The following is a 6144-nucleotide window of genomic DNA, read 5'->3' on the forward strand; positions in this document are numbered from 1 at the left end:
CATTGATGTATAAGATAATATGTTTGTTTGCCTTATAGTATATTAATCACACCTTTGTTTACAGGCGATGTGCATTTGCTCATTGATAGATACTGATATAGAATATCCCTTTCAATTCAAAACAATCATAAACCTTTCTTATGAGGTCCATTGCAACACTCGGGCAAAAGACCACGTGATTATTCCAGTTCAGTTGAATCCTGTAGATATGATAATAATGTTTTCATTTAATTTTTATTCAATTATACAGAAAACGTATTGTATTATAGAAAGTTATGTAATACAAGAATTACACCAGTACTTTATAAGGCGAATCACTGTTGACAGTGCAGTAGTTAGCATATGCATTTGTTTTTTAGTTAAAACGTCATAACTCATGACACGTTTATGTAAATATGACAACCGATAACAACCGATGCTTCGGTTGAGATGTTCTTGTTTTACATACATGAACTTAAAAAAAACATGTAACTGTAGGTTATGTTTGTGCATTGTTTAATATATGTGACAGCCTGAAAGAAAACCTGTTTTATAACTTTACTATTATCCACATTTGCTTTTGATTTTTAAAGAATTTGCATAAAGACTGTTTTGCATGAACGCTTTGATATATTTGTTTGTACGATACAATGTGGGTAAAGTTGGCTATGCGATCTGACATCTACAGTAATCTCTGAATTCGGTTAGTGAAGAGCTATCTTTGCGATCGACATTTAGCTACATAGATGCGTTATAAGGAGGTTAGTGTAGTTCTGGCTGGCAATGTTATAATATAATACCTCCACATTTATCACTATTGTGCACGCCTATGAAAATGCCATACATCAACGATACCCGATCTTTTTGTAAGACGAAAAGATATGGACAGAATCACAAATATCATCGAGCACAAACCCCGCTCTCTATGCAATTCATAATTCAGATATGCGTCGAAATACTACAATATTCACATAATTTGCGCGACATCGACTTGCAGTAGATATATAACCATGACGTGAAAAATACCGGCCACTGCTGTTTCTAACTTAAGAATAGCATATAGAGTCGCCTCTAAATGCAGCTCTGAATTCAACTCTAAGGATACGATGACACTTCGGTATCTCTATCAAGATTTCAAATATTGCTAATTCCATATGAAGGAACACCTACTTTAAGCAAAACCTAATTACAGCTGCGAACAGTGCCTGGGAACGGTCAATCCAAAGTACGGGGGTATACACCGATTTGAGGGCTAGCCGAAACAAGGCTTACCACGCTGTACATATTGAATGATAGAATGCAGACGAATATAACACTCCTCGAGGTTTAGAGGTATGAGACGGACCAATCAAACCGCAATTTCTCCTACGACAAGCTAATGTTTGAAAAAAAAATACTGATGGCGACGGATGCAACGCCGAATGCACAATGGTTTACCTTAATGAAGGATCACCCATTACGTTATTGTTATAGGTATAAGCAGTAACCGCTCAAAATACCTATGGGCAGCAGGTTACGATGATACTAAGTCCACGTGTTACAGGTATGATCATTTAATTTAGGTTCAATGCAGAGTATGCTTACATGATCGTTGAAATAAGCAATTGCATTTGACAATGTGTTGACATACGTTACTGTTTGTAATAACGCTCAGCATTCTAAAACAAACAGATAACGTTTGGTGTTTTACGTTACCTTTAGTCATATTAAACCAACACAATTAAATAGAACTGGTTGTAACATAAATACAAAATTCAAATGACACTCGTTTTCTGATACATGTATTTATTTAAATTAAAAAAACACGCTCCGAACGCTATTGTGGATTGCTTTATAAGTATTTATTTACTAAGTGTGCATCAATGTTAACGCATGCTCACTTAAAGTGTGCGACATACATCAAAGTCTGTGCAACCATGCTTTATTTTGTGTCTAAAAGGAGGGAACATTTTTAAATCATGCTACTTCCAAGCACAAGTCCGTTTTAGATATTACCTGTAATAACACAAAGGTCGATTGCATTTCATTTTATATTGCATCTTGAATGCATGATGAAACAGATTTCTTATCCTCAATGGAGTGCCGATTCGAATTTTCTTCATTTCTGTAGATTATTAGGTTGTTTGCACGTTTACGACATGTGTTTATGAACAATGGCTGATATATTGCTCTTTGCAATTGTTGGTTGCTGTCGTTACGATAATATAGCAATTTGTCAATACCGATACCATTTTATTACAGTTTAATTGTTTTGACCCTTGAAAATTCAATTTGAACAGACGATGGTAGAACGTCGGTTTGAATGGCCTGATATTGTTCGGTGATCGTTGAAAAGCGAAAGACCTCGGATTGTTTTGTTACCTAAAATTAACCTTTTGTAGCGACCATAGTTGTCCACAAATGTGTAAAACTAAGTGTGTTTTAAGACATAAGACTGTGATACGGCCTATGCTGTCCGGGTTTGCGAACACAATGCTCCGCACTTTTCATGCAAGATGTACAAATTCATAGTTATTCTTTTACAACAACAACAGCAACCACAGCACAACAACACAACGATTGCAATGCGTTTTAAACTCATTTTTTTTAATTTATGTTCGTTCGCCAAACTTTTAATAGTCAATATGGATGTAAGCAATTATGTCTTAATGACGTCAAAGCGTATATGGTAAAATACATGATGAAGCGCATGAACGAAAAAATCTATAAAGGGTATATAAACACAACTGACTTAATAAGCGCACATAGTACGTTTGCATTTACAATATTATATATAAAACTGATCTTTCAAAATTACTGCAATCGTATACAGTAGCAACCTGCTAATGAAGTTCTGTCAAATTTCAGCTTCATATTTAAAATAGCTGCATGGACGCGAATGATATAATAAACAACACTAACAATATAATTAACCGGCAGTAATGATTGGCCACATATAGCTCATGCGCAGAAGAACTGATGTATCCATGCTTATGTATCCAACTTTTGAACACAGTTTAGTATGACTATCGACAGCTAATACACTATAATAATGCTTAACTAGAAATGCTTTGCAACGACCGCTTTCCAAGGTGGATGACCAACGTTGTATTCATTACGAGTGTTTCTTGTGTACTTGCCTGTTTTGTCAAGTATATTACCTGTTTGCCTCATTAATGCTCTATTGGTTCCTTCCCATAAATTACAGATCGTGTGGTATAATAAGATTGTCTCTGCATTTTTCATTTATGCGCATGTGTACCTTGAACCACGGTGTACTTGTAAGTTCGTACGCGTGTACTAGTCTTTCTTTGCTCCGACGAACAACTGAGCTTGTTCTTTTTATGTATCGTTCAACTTAATACAGCGGTCAGCGTAATTAGGCACGTTTTCATCGACATAACTTGTGCGATAGATTTAACCGGGTTATTAACCATTTTCGCAGTCTTTGACGAATGTCGTAGGTAAAAGCGGAGATATATCATTCACATACGTGGTTAACCTAAGTAATACTAGTATGATTATGAAACTTTTTATACTACATTGTATCGTTGTTTATAATCATTTGACCAACGGTTGATCGGTGTCATTGCTAATGCATTTAAGACGTCCTTTGAGCTATCCTCCAAATTAGTAGGACGCCATCGGATCGCTTACACTTTACATGTCACAAGTAGTCGTCAAAATGTCGCAGCCCAAGGGTTCAGACGCCGTCTTCTAACGTCCTCACGACAACCCTACTCCGACCTGGTTTGCACTATTATAGTAATAGCAAAGCGAGATTTCACACTAATAGTGAAGTAATATATTTAATAAGACGGCCATACGTTAAATTATCAACACAGTTATATTGCTGTTCATGGCACAAATTATTGTCTATGGGAACTTGCTATTAATGATTACTCAGCTTTTTTATGACCTCGGACATACAGGTTATACAGGGTTTTCGCGTACCCATTAGCTCGAAAAAGTACTGAATAGAACGTTTCAAGCATATTAATTTGTATTTGAACTTGCTCACCGCCACATTGTGATAATGCTAGTTTCTATATTACCAAAGTAATTTCCTCCTGTTTTAGCGAAAATTTGTTTAAACTCATATGTTCACGACTACCGTCGAATTATATTATCAAATACACTGTTTCGCCTTATATTGAATTAAATAAAACAAAAATATGTTATAAACATGGTGAAAAAACAACAACACACGCGCAACATCACCTTATAAAAGATTTACAAATATGTACTTTTATTTCGGATATAATGGTCTAAATGCGCACGACCTCGACGCAAATGCTTCATATAAGAGCGAAACGCAGACGCTCTACACGCTGCATAGGTCTGCGCGTTTTTAGTGGAACTTGCGTAATGTAAAGCTGTTAATTGGGCGTGTGGAATTCTTGCAGTAACAAATATATTTTGAAGCAAACAGACAGCGATAATCTAAAAGTTAAGAGTTGAAAGTACCTTGAACCACTTGTTTGTCTTATATGCGCCGTATAGAATTTAAGCTTTTGATGGTTTTTAAGTGTGTATACAGTCCATACCATGAATCATGCTATTGCTCGTGTGGTATCAGTCATATAAAATTATGTGCATTCAAGAAGAAAACAAACGAGTATTTAAAGAAGTACATACATATGAGCCGTGCTTTGTGAAAAGGGGGTTTAATACAAGTTTGTAAAGTGGCGTCCCATATTAGTCGGTGTAGTCCGTAAAAGCCTATGAGAGATGACACTTGCCGCTGGTATGATATTGTAAATTAAAACAAAAAATTGTCTGAGCAAAAAATCCAGTTCAGGCAAAAAGTGTTGTCCCTTAGTAGCTTGTGCGGATTGCACAGGCTTATCTGTGACGACAATTTACGCACATGCATTAGACCACATTTTCTAATAGCACGGTAGCACAAAGCATGTTTATTAAAGGCACACATATCGACTTTTATAATTAAACGACGTTACTCATACTATACTTTCGCAGTAAATTTGTGTTTTTTTGTTCCCGGAGCAAGTATACAGAAATTACTTGCAAGTTTTTCTGTGATATACTTCAGCAAAATTAAATGCCAATTCAGTTTTAAAATATTTAGGTAACAATATAATCAGCAGATCAGAACAAACGTAGTATTGAAAGAAAGGGTCCGATAAATGATGTGCCCGAAAATGAGTTATTCACTGTCTCTGCCTCACTAAAGTATGCGTTTAAACATTGACTTTTATTGTTAGAATTTTTCGGATAGCAAGCTAGTTACCTCGTTCCCACGATGTATTAACTTGTTCACGCGAGTTGACTGTGTCACACGACTTTTATACATCGTTCACTCAATAAGGCTACATCGTTTCCGAGACTAACTTAGTCGTTCCCATGATAACTTACTCAAGGTACGTAAGTCGTATAGTGTTGTTGTTTTTCATTCTGATAAACAAGCTTAAAATTTTTCTACCATTTTATTGGCTTTTAAATTATGTCTTACCATCGGCATGAGAATTTCGTCGGAAATCGTAATGAATGAAATTGAAACGAGGCGCCGGTACAATAAGTATTATTCTTATAGAAGTACGCACAAATCGCAGCCGTGAATACAGTTTTAATAAAACTAAAATATTGTTTTGAAATAAAACTCACACTTTTTTTGCATACTTAATATTATATTTCTGTCCTCAATAGATGATTGATACTGTATGATAATAAGAAATCACATCATTAAAATACATAGTTATATTTCTGTCGCTTTGACCGGTTCAATCGCATGCTATATACTACAGCTCAGACTTGCCTGCGATATAGCATTCTGACCGTGCAGGCATTATCTTACAGGGACCTTTTCATAGATTTTGGAATGTATTGAAGTTTGTCATTAAATGAATTAAATTATAACATGTTAACACTGTAACTTAAATGCTGTGTTTAAATACAAAAATAAATTAAAAGAAATGCAAAAGTAACCCTCATCTAGGCTCGAACCTCTAACCATTGGAGTAAAAGTGAAGCCAAACTCGACGATCCGTGCTCATGTGATAAGCTGTGTATTTTATACTTGATTGGATCCTCGTAATGCAACAAAATATAACGCTAACAAGAGAACTCCCAATTATTTCGCGTTTGTAACGCTATATTATGAGCAGCTTATACATCATCAGAAGATATATTTAAGGCTTATTTCAGAACATAGTAACTGTTCAGTGT

The sequence above is a fragment of the Dreissena polymorpha genome, chromosome 5 (assembly GCF_020536995.1).
Source record: "Dreissena polymorpha isolate Duluth1 chromosome 5, UMN_Dpol_1.0, whole genome shotgun sequence".
Lineage (NCBI taxonomy): Eukaryota > Metazoa > Mollusca > Bivalvia > Myida > Dreissenidae > Dreissena > Dreissena polymorpha.